Below are 16858 nucleotides of genomic sequence, written 5' to 3' on the forward strand. Positions count from 1 at the left end.
ACCTAGAGCCAAACTTTCCCCAGTTCCATCCGCCGGCTGTGTGTGTGTGTGTGTGTGTGTGCGCGCGTGTGTTGGGGTGGGGGAGAGCCAGTGCATGTCTCAGATCCCTCCTTTTGAAAATGCAAAAGAGTCGCTCTCACCCCATCTTCCTGTCCTACCACCCGCTGCTTGCTTCTCTTTTTCCCAATTCCCAATCCTGGGCAGCTGCGCTCCCCTGCCCTCTCCCTTGCTCCGTTAGGGCTTCCAAGTCCCGGCTTTGTGCAGAGCTGAGAGGGATAATCCTGGGGCCAGGTCTGCTCCCTGCAGTGCCTTGACCATCTCCAGCGCTGCTTCAGATTTACCCTTCAAGCTCGAGTCCCTGAGCTACCGGTCCCCGCAGCACCGCGGAGAGCTCCCAGCCGTAGGGGGCAAAGCTGGACTGGCAGTGGGACTTGGGCACCGCCAGCAGACCGTCCGGCCCAGTTTAGGGCCCTGGAGATGTCTGAAATCCTCTTATCTTAGAGCCATCTCTGGGGCGGAAAACCCGGGAGGGAGCGAGGGCGCGACCACCTTCAGGACCAGGGACAGCGCCCGCTCCTGCCGCATCAGAGCCCGCGCCGCGCCGCGGTGATGGTGGTGGTTGCGCGCCCCCCGGGCTGCAGCGTCAAATGGGTCTGCAGTCACTCATCCCGCATCAGCTTTTGAATGTCGCTCTAGCTCCTCAAATTGCGCTCGTGCCCCCCCCCCCCCCCTTTTTTAGCTGACCTTTCTCTACTCTCGAGTTGGCCCTGAGCCGCAAAGAGCCCTGCTGGGTTTTGCGCCCCAATACCGGCCGCTGTGTTCTCTGGCCTCGCACTGACCCTGCTGTCCTTACAACTGGACTAGTCCGTAGGTTCTGGGCACCTGTAGTCACGAAGGGGATCAGCGTGGGCAGTCCCCTTACCTTCCTGGAGAGCGGTGAGCCGAGGTGGGGGCGGAGTGGGGTAAGTGTGTGATCATTCCTTACTCGGTGGCAGGAGAAAGGCAGGGAGCGAACTCTCCAGGCTCTATTAATAGCCGGCTGTCTGGTGGGGCTGCCGTACAGTTCACATATGGTTACCCATATGCAGCGTGGGGCAGGGATGGAGGTGTGGCGCGAGGATTGTCTCTCTGTCGTTCTGGGATGCAAAAAGGTGCAGAGACCCTTCCCCAGTCTTCTTCCCGAGAGGTCTGAACTGCAGCTAACCCCTGCCCCCACCGCGTAGGCAGCAAAGCTTTTAACAATTCCATTCTCTGAGAGACTAGAAGCAGCATGCATCTGGCAACTGTCGATTTGGAAACAAACAGGCTCTGGGGCTTGAAAACAGTGGGGTATTCAGTAGCTAATGCCCTCTCCCTGAGTTAGGGCAAAGCCAATAGAGTGCGATCCCCGGACACTTGCTCTCCTTCTCCCGCACCCTTCCCCACCAGAGAGCAGACATTTAGAATGATGTGGAGTGCAAGGCTCTTAGCCTCACAGTGGAGAGTTAGCCTTACCAATACCCTAGCTGTCCTCTCTCGGATCGCCCACCCGCGGAAGAGCTTTCTAAAAATAGCTCGGAGTCAAGGCTGCGCGCCTGTAAAGTGTTGGACTAGCAGCACGTAGCAGTCCGTGCTGCCAGGTGGCTGGAGCGCTGGAAGCTGGAAAAAAACAAAAAAAAGTTCTTTAGGGTCTGTAGCTCCCGCACCGGGCTGTTTGCTGGGGTCTGGGCGCAGACCCCTGCTGGGTTCCTCAGTGTGCAGCAGCCTCTGTTGAGCTCCCCACCACGGCCAGGGTTAAAGGCGTCCATAGCAGGCATAGCAACACGCGCCAGGCTATTTTTACTGCTTCCTCCACGGTTCTGCGCTCCCCCTTCTCAGCAGTTGCACATGCCAGCTCTGCTCAAAGCATCAATGAAAATAGCAGTAGAGGCTCTGAGCTCCTGTTTGGGCAGGCGGGGGTAGGGGGGGCGAGGAAACAAACCAAAAAAACAAAAAACGTTGCACACAGTGGCAGTGGGAGGGACAGACCAAAGGGGGCTCCTTAAAGGGGAGTGAGTCTGGGGTTCAGTTCTTAGCAACTTTCCTGAGGAGGGGAGGAATTCAGACCTACTTAATGTTCAAACATGCCCAATGAAGCCATCCAGGCAACGTGACAATCACTTGGTTTTTTTCCAGGAAATGGCTGTTTGTGGAATAAGCCAGGACTAGAGCAATACTTCTAAAAGTGGGAAATTGTAGGTTTGCCTGCATGTATGGTGGGAGAGAGAGGCAAAGATGCCTCTGTGGTGTTTCTGTGTTGGTGCTGCTCTGATGGTGGTAGTGGTCTTTGTTCTTAACTGGACATGTCTTTGTGAGCACTGACTCTGTATTAGGAACAATTAGGTACCCCAGAACTAAAGATGGAGACCACCAGGCCCCTGTTCTCCAGGGAATCACAGTCTGGTGGATAGTGGTGCCAGATCATCAGATAATCCTGTATCACCTTTTCCTGCCCTTTGTTGGTGTTGTTGGCAAGCACCTTATCTCCCTTCATCCTCACAATAATCCTGTGAGATAAGCAAAGGTTAGTATTTATTTTTTGTCCCCATTCTGCAGTTGAGGAAACTGAGGCTGAGAGGTCCAGCAATTTCTGAAAGTCGCCTGGCAGGCTAAGCCAGTCTTGGAATACAGTTTGATCTCACTTCTGATTCTTTGCCCTTTGCCCTACATTCGTACTCCAAAAAAGATGCCATGTATGTATGAATGGGAGTGGGGAAGTGAGGATTACTTTGGAAGGCAGAGATGAAATATTGGAGGTAGACATAGATGATGGGAGGTGTTCTTTTTAAAAATTTTTGTTGTGGTTAATCCTCACCTGAGGATATTTTTTTTCTCATTTATTTTTGGAGAGAGTAGAAGGGAGGGAGGGAGGGAGAGAGAGAGAGAGAGAGAGAGACATGAGAAAAACATTGACTTGAGAGAGACACATCAATTGGTTGCCTCTTGAATGCACCTCCACCAGAGCTGGGGATCAAACCTACAACCCAGGTATGTGCCATTGACTGGGGATCAGTGCGTGGACAATGCTCCAACCACGGAGCAACACCAGCCAGGCCAGAAGGTATTCTTTCACAAGGTAAAGATAGGGAAAGATATTCTAATTATTAGGCAAGGAGAAAGTGGAGAATAAGACTACTTATATTGTGAGTTGAACCTCTCTTAACAAAGTCTGGAACTGTGGCAGTGGGGACTTAAGAGCACAGTTTTGGAGGGCATGGTTGGCACTGGGTGGCCCTGAGTACACTCTTGAACCACTTTGGCCTCTGTTTCTGTAACTTGAGCTGATTCCCTTTGTGGACATAAGGAAATGCGGGGCCCCTGGCACATGTTAGTTCCATTTCTGCTTCCTCTGGCTCCCTCAAATATGCTTCTCCTCAGCTGGGATCACACACCGGTGCCCACTCTCATCAGCCTCTTCTCCTCCTCTGTTCCACACACATCACCAGAAACCTTCTGATGTGGTCTTCTGAAATGTCTGCAAAGCCTCCTATCTGACTCTCCTTTCCAGTCCACTCTCAGTACCCGCGACAGGTCATCCTCACCTCTGCCCTGACTTAGGCAGTAGCCTCTCAACTATTGCTCCTCTTCCCTAATCCAGCCGCATTCTGATGCTCAATGGGCTTCCCGAAGCACAAATGTGCTCATGGTCAGACATCTCTTTTAAAGCTCACCATGTAGCAGCCCGATTGCATATAGGATACAGGATGGAGCCCAGTTTTCTTAGCATAGGCCCTTTAATACCTGCCCCATGCAATTCTCTATATAGGCCACTGACATCATGCCTGAATACTTTTGTGCATACTGGTCCTTCTGCCTGGGTTGCTCTCCACCACTTCTCTCTGGGAAAAAAAAGTCTTCCTCAACCTGCAAGACCCAACTCAAAGGTCACTTCCTCTGGGCAGCCTTCTCAGATCTGCCACTTACCCTCCACCCCCACGGAGAGCGAGTGCTCCTTCTCCTTGTTCTTTACACCTGCCTCTCACTTTTCCTATTAGAGATCTCTGGCTTCTTATATGTCTGTTTCCCCAGTTAGATAATGAACTTTTAAAAATTACCTTGTTCTGCCGAAACCGGTTTGGCTCAGTGGATAGAGCGTCGGCCTGCGGACTGAAAGGTCCCAGGTTCGATTCCGGTCAAGGGCATGTACCTGGGTTGCGGGCACATCCCCAGCAGGAGATGTGCAGGAGGCAGCTGATTGATGTTTCTCTCTCATCAATGTTTCTAACTCTCTATCTCTCTCCCTTCCTCTCTGTAAAAAATCAATAAAATATATTAAAAAAAAAATTACCTTGTTCTTAACACTGTGCCTGACACACAGTAAATGATAAATGTTGATAAATGCCTTCTGAATTGATTCATGGAATTATGAACGAGTTCACGAGCCTCCTGGGTTTTTGGCGCTCTGGGTTTCTGAAAACTGGGCTTCCTAGCTCCCACCCCTCTGCTATACTTACATTCCTGTGGATCTTTAACACTCAAAGTGAGTAAATATCCTGGGGATCAAGGTGCTGCAGCAACTGAAAGCATGGGCACATCTTGGTTCTTCATGTTTCTATTCAATACTGACTCTTACTATGTGGTGTTCTTCTGAATGGCAGATAAATGGATTAGTCACAATGCCCAGTTATGAACCAGGGGGACAATGGAGCCTTGTGAGCAGCTGTCTTGGAGAAAGTCTGATGCATTGTTGATGGTGATGACTCCTTGATTGGGGTTTTAGCACCTAAAGGAGGGCCGTAAAGGGTGATAGAACAGTTTTTAGCAGAGGAGTCATTTTGGGGATTGTTATTTGAATGTTCTATGCCTTACTGACCAGGGAGAGAGAATAGTTATGGGTGGGGAAAGTCCTACATTAGGACAGAGGGATTAAGGGTCCCAGTAAGTGCTGCTGTGTGAGTTATGGGAGACCTGAGCTGACCTCTGACATGGCATATGCTGGTGGTTTTAGCTACTGGATGGCTCTCCCCAGGGAGTTCCTTTCAGCTAAAGGGTCAGGGAGTGAGGAGGAAGAGGGCCAGAGGAGGCAGGACTCAGGGCTACTTCTCTGAGGATGGTCTGCATCCATGTCTCTTTCTTGAAAGGGGCGGTGTGGAGAGGGAGCTAACTAACCATGTGTCCTCCAGCACCAGCTGCTTGGTTTAATCCAGCTCTGGGCTTAGATGTGTTATGTTGAACATGACTTAACCTCTTGAGGCCTCATAAGGTTGTTGTGATGATTAAATGAGTTAATTCATGCAAAGTGTTTAGAATATGGTGAGTGCTCAGTAACTGCTTATGATTATTATCCTGCTAGCTTTTGGAAATTTTGCCGAAAGAGTGAAAACTGGATGAACTCTCCCACTTTCTTGTTTCTCCACTGAATGACCCACATCAATTTTTTCCTCCCCCAGCAAACACCGATTTCAGTCCATAAATGCGCTCAGGAGAATTAAGAAGATACCCACAATTTTTTTTCCTTGGGAAATTTGGCTTTTCATAGAGTCCTAAATTGGTTTTCTGCTGAAACACAGTACTCCTGTCTCCAATTCAGGAGTGGGTTTCATTTCCTCCTCATTGCTAACTGCGCTGTGAAGTGATTATCACACGCATACCAGTTGTGGAACATGCAAAAATATGTAAAAACAGTACTTGCACCTTGGAGTCTACTGTGCCAACAGGAAAAAAGTGGGCAACATGACGATATGTGAATTGCCGAGGTAACTGGAAGCGGAATGTTGCTGTGTTAAAAGCAGACATTGTGTTGTGAATGGACTCAGTGGGAGAACAGAGAGAGCACAGGCAAGAAGGGACCTCCAAAAGGGCACCGGCCATGCTTCTGTTGCACACTTATGTAATTAACCCAGATGCGCAGCTGGCAACTTGATAAAAAGCTTCAGAAGAGGCGATTTCCCCAAACTCCTTGTCAGGAAGTTCAATAGTTAGGAAGTTCTTCCTTAGGTCTCAGATGTCTCTTCTATTGCAACCAGAGTCACCTCTGTTCATCTTATTCTAAAATGAAACAAAACCTGGCCAGTTACCTTTGCATTTTGGGCTGTATTAAGACTGTGCCACCTTTTTTTTTTTTACTAGTTTTTGTTCCAAGTGAGGCCAACCCCTTTCTCTGGGATTTCGGTAGTAGCCCTCTAATCGGAATAGCTGGGAGAGGAGTATTTGATATTTGCCTCACCAGTGTTATCCAGCCTATGGGCTATTTCACATATCAATTGGCTTTTCTACTTCACTTGTTATTAGAATTCCCTCAAGCATCACAGCTTTCCCAGACTTGTAATGGGTGACCCATGAGTAAAGATCTTTTTTTAAAATGCAATTTTATAAGAGGAAACAGCTTGATGTGCACGTTTTCATAAAGTCATAGAATCTTAGAGCCGGATGAAAAGTCAAATCATTTTTAAACTAAGAGATGGAAAAACTTGCCCAATATCACAAAGCTCTTCAGTCTTGAGTAAACAAGTCAATAGCATGCCTACCTCCTTTAAATGTAGCATCTGATTTATTTTTTCATTTTTTGTGTGCTAATTTTCTAACATATCCAGATATGTAATATCTAAAAACAGTGTTTCTCTGTATAAGGTCTAGGAATCGTGCATAATGAGAGCTCTCTCCTTTTCATATGACACTTAAAATGCTTTGGCATATATCATAATGTTAATGCATGCCACCATAGTTGCACACAGACACATGTTACATAATGTACACCATGCATTGATACATAATACTATGAGTTACATAGTATCCCCATTGTACAGATGAAGAAACCCAAAACATAGAAAGTTAGTGTTACTTGCCTAAGATCCCATAGGTAGTAATGATGGAGCTGGAACTTAAACTCTGGTTTTCTAGCCACCAAGACTCATGTTTTTTTTTTTTTCCAGTCTACTAGGCTGTGTAGACGTTAGAGGGGCCAGAGTAGAAACTTAAAATATGAAGAGAAAGAATGGAGAAATAACTGGAGAAATAAGGAATGGTCGATTTGGAAGAAACAAAGAATAGGCCTTCATCCCCACCTTTCCTTTCCCAATCTTCTTTTCCTGCCTCCACTACTACCTTGCCATTCCCACTTTCACTGTTTTCAATGCTATGCCCTGAGGGTGGCAAGGACCTGCTATAATTTGTGGCTGGGATCATCATTCCACACCATCTACTCATCTAAGCTGTCCCCACGCTTGGGTCCCTAGCTGGTGGGCCAGGGGGAAACTCTTGTGTAACAAAGTACACCTCTTTGGAAACTAGACCCAAAGGCATCCATATTAAGCCTGGACTCTCATCCAGCTTCTTTCTTGGGATGAAATGAATCGCAGATGCTTCAGGATAGGAACTTTTTAAAAAATTATCTCTGTAGTTTTATCACCCGTATTCTTTATCTAGGACTTCTATAACAAAGTACCACAAACTGGGTGGCTTAAAACAACAGAAATGTATTCTCTCACAGTTCTGGAAGCTAGAAGTCTGAAATAGAGGTGTCAGCAGGGTTGGTTCCTTTTGGAGGTTCTTAGGAAGAATTTGTTGCTTGCCTCTATCCTAGCTTCTAGTGGTTGTCAGCTACACTCAGCATTCTTTGGCCTGTACACACATCACTCCAATCCCTGTCTGTCTTCATAGGACCTTCTCCCCTATGTGTGTCTGTACCTCTTAACCAGTCGTACTAGAGTAGAGGCCACCCTATCCAGTGTGACTTCATCTTCATTTGATTACATCTGTAAAGACCTTATTTCTAAATGAGGTCATATCTATGGGTAACAAGGGTTAGGACTTCAATACATCTTTATGGGGAACTTGATTCAATCCCCAACATCATTCAACACAGTGCCCACATGTAGTAGGTCTGAGTAGACAATGGCTGAAAGGCTGAATGAATACATAGCAGGCTTTGGAATAGTTGCAAAGCCAGTGAAGGTAGTCACTCTCTTTTAAGTTCCTTTCCTACTGCTCCCTCAGCTGTCCACCGTGCCCACTGGCTTCCCTCTATGAGGCCTTCTTTCCTTGAGCAGTAGCAGTGATTACATAAGAGCTGCCATTTTACTGTCCACATTATGTGTGGGGCACAGTGTGCAGTCGCTTTCTAAGCACTGTCTGATTTAATTTACACCACAAGATTGCAAAGCAATTCTTAATATTCCCGTTTTGCAGTTGAAGAAATGGAAATTTGCAGTGGTTGATTAACTTGACCAACATTATAGCACTAATAAGTAGTGGGGCTGGGGTGCTCTCATAGTTGGAATGTGTTCTGCTGTTGATTTGGGCCTCTTTCCCACTTTCCCCACATCCCCAACCTCAAGCTAGACCTCACTTTTGCCCCACACCAGCTCCCACTCGCTGGAAGATTTGGGAAGGAATCGATTAGCTTCCATGCATGGGAAGGGGCTCATGGCTGATTGGAGCTGTCAGTCTGTGACAGGCTCCGTGTGCTCCATCTCCTGAGCCTCCCAGGGGATTTGCTTTGTTGCTGCCAGAGGAATTATTTTAGTGGCAGAATTGTGAGCACAGTACTAGCTTATTCGAAGGGCTATTTTGGAGGGCAGGAAGCATAAGGACTTTCTTGGCGCCTTCCAAACCATTAATCCATGTAGACTTCTCAGTCTGAGGAAGTTTTGTGTGGAGGTTAAGGGTGCAGCCTCTGGAATGAGTGTGCCTGGGTTCAGATCTCAGCCTGCTGCTTGCTAGCTTGCACAAGTTACTGCAGTCATCAGTGCCGTGGTTTCCTCATCTGGGATATGGTAACAGCACTTTATCCCCTTGAGTGACTGTCAGGATTACATGAGCTATTTCATGTGAAGCACACATCTGGCACACAGTAAATGCTCAAGAAAGATTAGCTATTATTTGTAATCTGGGCTTGACAAGTGGTGTTTCTATGTGGGAGCAGATGAATAAAGGGCCTTTATTGATGACATTATCAAGTTAGTGGCAGAGGCTGGAGCAGAACAGCCAAGGGAGACATCTTTGATGCAGGTCATTGAATCACTGAATCATTGGTTCAATCACTCTCAGGTCAGCCAACCAGAGCCACAAAGACTGAAGATGGCTCTTTATCACCCCCTGCCCAGGGGCCACTAGTCCCTATGTGAAGTTGCCCCAGGTACAGGAAGAATCGGGTTCTCTGTGAGCTGGCCTATCCGCCTCCCAGCTCACATCCAGCTCTGAGATCTAGAACTTAACATCCAGAGAAGGAAACTGAAACCTCATTGAGTCCCTACCAATGTGAGGGAAATGGGGGGTGGAGAGTAGCTGGACTGCAGACCTCCTGAGGGAAAGCCAGGGTCTCAGTCTCCTCTGTGCCGCTCACAAGCCTGGCTGCTGGAAAGGGCACAGTTCCTATTTGTTGGTTCCTGGATTGATTGGTGACCATTTCCCATGTTCCCACTGAGGGGAAGGGAGAGAGAGGCTCAGGTGGCCAAATAGATGTTTAATTACCCAGCTAAACACCCTGTCCACTTGGCTGTAAATCCAGTAGAATATATTCACTGTGTGTGAGGCCTGACCCGGGGAGGGGGGCGGGCAGTTACAGCTAAGACCAAATTGGGCTAATGCCACTATAAAGAGAATGGCTATTCACAAATTCATCAATTAGGGTCCCACCTGTAGCCCTGTTGTGAAAGATACTCTCTTGTTCGCTGAAGTAAAGAGAAGTGGTGGGCTCTCGAGGCTGGGCCTGCCAGGAAATGAAAGACTGCCGTTCCCACAGACAGTTACACTCAAGGCCTTCGATACTCCCTGACGAGCAGTTATGACAGCAGTTCTCTAAGGAGCCCCTCAGAGAATCCCACACAAGCGATCACAGCCCATCACAGGTGTAGATAGGATGCCAATTAAGGAATGTTCTCTGTGAATGTGCATTAGTTCAACTGCTGATGAATATTTATTGAATGAATAAAAGGAAGTAAGCCTGTACATCAGACATATATTATGCCAACCTCCTTTTGTTAGAATCTCTTTCTAATCCCTAGACCTTTCTTCTGAGCCTGGACCCGCATATCTGACTGCCTTCAGGACATGGCCACTCAGATGTCTCACAAGTACCTCAAACTCCTCTGCAATGTCATCCTTTCTCCTAATCCGCCCTTCTCTTGCCATCCCACCTTGCTTAGTACCACGTCTCCAAACTCACAAGCCCTTTCTCTCCTTTCTCCACAGTGAGACCTGATGATTCTACGTCTCAAGGGTTTGTTCCTTTGTTCTGAATTGATCTTTTCTTTGCAGTCTGACTTTTTTTTCAATCCTCACCCAAGGATGTTTTTCCTATTGATTTCTAGAGAGAGTGGAAGTGAGGGAGGAGGTGGGGGAGAGAGAGACACGTCGATTGGTTGCCTCCCATATGCGCCTTTCCTGGGGTTGGAGAACCTGCAACCGAGGTATGTGCCCTTGACTGGGAATCAAACCCCGCAACCCTTCGGTCTGCAGGCCGACGCTCTAACCACTGAGTAAGCCGGCCAGGGCTGCCGTCCGACTTTTGTTGTCCTAGTTCACATCCTCCCATCTCTTGCTTGGATCTCTGCAGCACCCTCCAGGATGCTCTCCACACACCCTCCCTTTCCTGGCTTTGGTTGATTCCCATGGCAGCTTGAAGGTGCATCTAAGGTGGAAATCTGGTTATATTAAGCTCTTCCTTAAAACCCTTCAGTGGCTTTTCCATTATCACTAGGAGAAAGAGCCCCCTCCTTACCATGGCGTAAAAGGCTCTGCCCAATCATACCCCCCCCCGATCTGTTCCGCCCTCATTTCTTGTAAGTCCTTCCCATTTACTCCAGCTATACTCAACTACTTACCTCCCCTCACCACCTGGTATTTTCCACCCTTCCTTCAGGTCTCAGCTTAGATGTCACCTCTTCCAGGAAGCTTTCCCTGATACCACCCCCTTATCCCAGTCTGGCTTAGTTCTTCTTCCTATGTGATCCTATAGTACCTGTGCATCCTCTGCCACATCACGTATCGCGCTGCACTTTATTTGCTGATTTCCTTGTCTGTAAGTCTACCAGAAACTTTGTGAGAGCAGGGACTCTGTCTGTGTGCTTCATGTTGACTCCCAGAACCGACCACAGGGCCAGGTACTTATTAGAGGTTTAAAACCACTTGTTCAATGAGTGACACTGCATGTATCTTTCCTGTATGAAAATGCCCTGTGAATGCTAGTGTTTAAATGAATATCTATTTCTTGCTTCCTTCCTAATCCACTGCTTCAGACTGTGTCAGTCACATAGGATCCACTGTGAGAGGAAATCCCTGTGGTCATAATCATCATCCCCCTAACCCAGTGGTTGGCAAACCGTGCCTTGCGAGCCACATGCGGCTCTTTGGCCCCTTGAGTGTGTCTCTTCCACAAAATACCACGTGTGGGCGCGCACATACAGTGCGATTGAAACTTCGTGGCCCATGTGCAGAAGTTGGTTTTCGGCCTGGGTGAGTCTATTTTGAAGAAGTGGCGTTAGAAGAAGTGGGGGTATGTTCGCTGAGGTTGACCCCTCAGATTGAGGACGTTTTTAGCAAAGGCCAGCTTAGGAGTACCCTAATTAAGTTAATAACAATGTACCTACCTATATAGTTTAAGTTTAAAAAATTTGGCTCTCAAAAGAAATTTCAATTGTTGTACTGTTGATATTTGGCTCTGTTGACTAATGAGTTTGTCGACCACTGCCCTAACCCAAAGCAAGTAGTTAGGCTGTTCCAGTTAGAGGCTCGCTGCTAAGGGACAAAACCAAAACTGCAGAGAGAATGGTTATAGTTCATGCACACTGGGTAAGAGGAAACTTTTGGATAAACAACAGTATAAGTTTAATGCCCTCTTGAGCAGGCACAACATAAGTCTTAGAAAGGGCTGGGAGTCAGGGCTCTGCCTGGGGCAGCGGAGTTCCCTGCACTTTGGCAATAGCAGGAGGTGGCCATGAGACTGTAGATTCTCCTGTGAAAACCCTCACTTGAGGCAGGGGAGTTTTGAAGTTTGGATCAGCTGCCATATTTTCTCCCACTGGGCCTGACGCATCATCATGGACTGATCTGAGCAGGAGACATGGTGGGCGGTGCCCTCAGACAGGCGGCTGAGCAGCCCTGAGGCTCTGGCTCTGAACCACAGGCAATTCGGGCCCCAGGCTCCTGTTGTGGGCCAGACGCACTGCCCCCAGCTTTGCCCAGGCCTCCTTTATTCATAGTTGTCTTGGTTCAGCACTGCCATCCACTCTCCTGTTTATAAGGTTAAAAATAAAATGCTCCGTATTTCAGGACGTGAAGAAAACCAAACCAAGGGTTTGGGCTGCCAGTGCTGCAGGGCGCTAGGACTTTGTCTTCAGGTCAGGGCTGGTGGCTTTTCTTGGAGGTTTAACTGCAGCTCTGCCAAGCCTGCGCCCACCTCTCTTCCTTCTTCCAGTTACACTTCAGCCTTAGCAACCAGAGTCTCAGAGCTCGTTGGGTTCATTCTCCCACCTCTGCAGGGGGCCCCACACAATCTGGTGAGGACAGTTGGCCTCTATGCTGAGCCCCAAGGAGGAACTGCTTCAAGTTGCCTTGATTGTTCACTCCAGTTCCTCAGTGCAGAAAGCGCACAGAACCGAGAGGTGGAACCCAGGGCCCTGACTCTGTTGCCAGCTGCGCTCTATGACTCTCAGTTACCGTATGGAAATGGATGATGTGATCCTAATCTACCCCAGGTGATGGTGGTGCCCTGAAATAACTGGAGTCAACGGGCATGGGGACGATTGAAAAAGGGGGAGGTATGTGCACGTCTTACATTTTGCTGTCACTCCCTCGCTGTCTCAGGTGCCTCCCAGAGCGACTCTGTGCTTGTTTCCTCTTAATGAGTTGTCAGTGGAGTTGGAAACGAGCTCATCGCCATCCTCCACATGACCTCCCATCCAGACACGCCCACATGTGCTGAATCTGTGCTGTTGAAGATGGGAGATGTTTCCCCCTTGGTGGCGAATGGCACAGGGAATGATGTTTGGGGTGAGCAGAAAGGTGGCACCAGTCTGGACTTCGGCTTCATGGGGAGCTGACCTTTTCTAGGGCCCGGACTTGAACAAAGGATGTAGGGTAGGCAGGTTACAGGCAAGTATTCATCTGGGAAAGACTCTTCCTCAGAAGCCACTGTCCCCCCTTTTTTTCCTCTCCCCCTGCTGGCTCAGGCTCTTCCTTTCATTCCCACTTTCCCAGGCATGGGCTTCTGTGCTACTAAGAGTCGTGGTTCTTTCTTTCTTAGGCAGGAAAGACTGTGAAGAGCTTACTATTCAGCTGCCAGGGGAGGCAGCCCCAGAATCATGGTTCTGGGCTCTGTGGGCCTGGATGTTGCATGTTGGAGAGAATTCAATCCCCGGCAGCCACTCCTTCAATGCCTGTTTGACCAGGCACTGATGCATAACCTTACTCAGGTGCTACGGGTCCAGCCTGTTCCAAACGTAGGCAGGGATAAAGGAAAAAGAAAGGGAAGATTTGAGTTTCAAATCTTTTAAAGCCACACTTCTTTGTCTTCCCCAGTGAGCATGCTGGACCATTCTTTCTCAAGTGCTGGGACCTGATGTATCTCCCAGGATACAGGACCATGCCAGGATGCTGTATTCCATTGGGTACTATGCCAGGTGCAGCAGCCTAGCTCCACACTGGTGCCGGGGTGGGGGAGGGGAGGCTGGAGGAAGGGCAATTCTATGACTATCCCTGCAATGACCCTCTTCTGACATGCTCTGGCCATCAGCCTTGGAGACCCCTTATTCCCCATTGTGGTGGATTATCATCTCACCCGAGCAGCCAAAGGCATTGGACACTGCTGGGCATTGCATTTTTCTTGAAACCCTCTCCTCTTTGGGATCCTAAGTCCTACTTTCTCCTGTTTCTCCCACATCTCTGATAACTGTTTTCTCTCAAGCTTTCATGTGGATCCTTCTTCCTTGACCACCTCTGAATGATGCTGCCTCCAGCTTACTCTTCCTGGATGATCTCATCCTCTTCACGACTTCTGACACTCAGACTTGTACTTCTGGCTTGATTTCTCTTCCTCAGTGTTCTGCAGGCACTTCAAATTCCACAGGACCAAAACTTGCTCATCTGTTCCTCTCCTTGTATGCCTGCCTAAAATAAGGGCACTGCCATTCTCTCCTTCACTCTAGGCAGAAATCAGAAATCATACTAGAAGCCTCCCTTACTCTCACCTCTCCTACTCCAATCCCAGATAATTTATATCAAAATTCTGTGAATTCTACTTTCATAGCATCATTTGCTTTCCTTGCCTTCTCCTTATCCCCACAGCCTTAGGTCAGACCCTCATCACCTCTTGTCTGGGCCACGGAAGCTGGCTTCCCAGCAGCTGCTCTTGCGCACTGTCAGTCCATTCTCTACTGCAGCATGATGCCTGGACTCCAGGAGGACTCAGTAGATGCTGGTTGAATGAATGAATGAATGAATGAGTCGTGGGTAGCAATTACTTGCTCAGAGGAGAAATGCAGGGAGATCGTCTGCAGCTGGTTGTCATTGTGAGTTAACATCGGGATCACTATTCTCCACCTCATCTAGCCTTAGTGGAGATGCTTCAGTATTAAATACATTTAGAATACAGTTCATGGGATTCAGGAGACCTGTGTGATAGTCCAGGCTCTGCAACTTGCTTACTATGAGACAAGTCTTTTCTGAGGCTGTATTTGACCTTGAGAGCACTGCAAAAGCAAGAATCAAGGAGTTTGAGATTCTCAGTTGCTCTGCACTTACCAAGCTGCATTACCCTTCATGAGAAAGAAGGACAAAGATTATGATAGAGAGTTAACCAGGAGAAGTGTCTGAATCCACAAGGAGATGTCCTGGTAGTTCCTTATGGGACATTATTCAATCCCCCAACATCACTCAATCCTCTCAGAAATTCTAATGTGGGCTTCCATGCCCCCCCTTTTTTGTCTGTCTCTAATGACACAATGGGCTTGGTCTTGGGGGTTCTGGAAGCCTCTTTGCAGATCTCTGACTCCTAAGCCAAATATGGTATGTGCTATTGAACAGCTAACTCCTGTTTAATTTCCCTTATATCTTAGCTTTAGCAGGGGTTTTATATTTAAGTTGAGTAGCTGGCTGGGGTCCCCCAGTAAGTCCTGTAGACTTTTTGGGCCTGGTTAATAGCAACTTACCTGAAGCCAGGGGACAGGACCATGTGACTCATTGAGGTCCCTTTTGGATTTTCAGGTGTTAATTCTACTCTTCCCATTGCAGGATTTAGTGAATATGATTGTACTCTGTGATAGAGTACATGTTATCTTCTTTTTCCATGATAAACTTGCCTCTTCCATGTTACTTTCCTCATCAGTGTCAGGGAAATTCAGAGTATTGGTCACTTTAAGGGCTCTGGAAACAAGAGCCAGTATCTGAGTAAAGAGGGCATCAAAAGTTGGTAGTCTTGAGAAAATGTTTAATACGTAGTAACAATTTTAGTTCCATTTGTTGTGTCAGTAGATCCATTCCTTATAGTATATTCTTTTGCAGTACTTCATTCTGTCCAATTTTAGATAATGAATAATCAATTAAGTCAGGTATTGCTACATTGATTTCCTTCAAGTAGCCCAGAGTGACCTAGCACATCTTGGAATCTGTTTCCAGGCCCTAAATCCTTAATGATAAGGAGGTGCTGGATGGAGGAAGGGGGCAGGAATGATCACAACTGCCTTTTGGAGAGGGGAGCTCGGTGGAGAGATACTTTGTCAACATCAAAGAGTTGGCTTCAAGACCAAAGCCAGGTTCTCAGCCCTTATGGTCCTATGAGTCAGGTTGCTGTGTTTATTTTCCAGTCTCTGCTAAAGTCAGCCTATCTTTTCTGCTCCATGCAATATTGTCTTTGTCCCCTACAGAAACCCTACTGTTCACTTTCCTCCAAGCTTGGTGCCTGGTTGTTTCAATGTCAGAATTCTGGCTGGGTCTGAAATCCGTGACCAGGTTGGTGTTGGGATGTGACTGGCACATCAGGCTGTAAGATGCGGTTGGGAGAGGAGTTGCTCACCCAGACTCTTGGAGCCTTTCCAAATCCATCAGCTCTTTCATTGGCGATCACCAGTATAAGTTAGATTAGGGAACTCCAACCTCTCACGGTGGGGTGTAGATCAAATGATGTCTGAAGGCCCTCTTCGTAGTGTGCTGGTATTCTACATATGATCTTCGAATCAGAAGATAACAGCATGAGACACTGGCCACTGCTTAGAGCAGGTGCCTGTTCTCCACCTGCCACAGTCCCCCTGCTGCCCATGGTGGCTGTCATCACCTATGGTCATTCACTCCACCAGTTCACGCCACCAGCTCGGTCCCTTGAGATATGACTGTTCAATCCATGGTATTGAATCCAGTCCATTCTCTTTCTGAGATGGGAATCAAAAGCCAAAGAAGGCCTAGGTGACTCAAGGATACACAGTGAGGTCGTAGCAAAGTTGGGACCAGAAATAAGAGCTCTGGGATCCAAGTATGGGTCTTTCCTCATCACATGGTCCTGGCTCTGAGGCCGAGGATCTGTATAGCCCAGAGCCTTTTCAAACTGCCCAATTAGAAACTTTCCTCTTCAAGGTCTTTTTTTTTTTTTTTACAAGCCTAAATAAAGGAAAGCTCTTGCCAGTTTGTTCTGAGTGATTCAGGAGAGAGACAAATATTTGTGCCTAATTGTGAAAATGGTGAGGTACTTAAGAGATAGTTCAGAATGCTACACCTTGGGGACTTTGATTGGGAACCATTTGGGGGGGGGGTCTATCATTATTGGCTACCTACACCTCAGGATCTTGACCTTGGAGCAACATGAATCTGTGTTAAAATATAGTAGGCAACTTCCCGTAGGCTTGATTTCATGTTCTTCCAATTTTTAATGCTATGACCTTGGACCAGTTACTTACTTTTTTTCTGAGGCTCA

At 47.6% G+C, this 16858-nt stretch overlaps 1 protein-coding gene across 4 annotated transcripts in view; it reads left to right on the forward strand.

Moving 5' to 3' along the window:
• The window catches only part of PRMT8 (protein arginine methyltransferase 8), a 91842-nt gene that overhangs the window by 1494 nt on the left and 73490 nt on the right, over positions 1-16858 (forward strand). Inside the window, exon 1 of one of the 4 annotated variants that reach the window (XM_005877003.2) lies at positions 788-962. The exons of the other annotated variants lie outside the window; for them this stretch is intronic. The gene's annotated coding sequence lies outside the window, so the exon portion shown is untranslated. Of the gene's footprint in view, positions 1-787; positions 963-16858 lie in introns of those variants that run through there. 4 annotated transcript variants of the gene reach the window in all.

This window comes from Myotis brandtii, unplaced genomic scaffold, assembly GCF_000412655.1.
Source record: "Myotis brandtii unplaced genomic scaffold, ASM41265v1 scaffold504, whole genome shotgun sequence".
Lineage (NCBI taxonomy): Eukaryota > Metazoa > Chordata > Mammalia > Chiroptera > Vespertilionidae > Myotis > Myotis brandtii.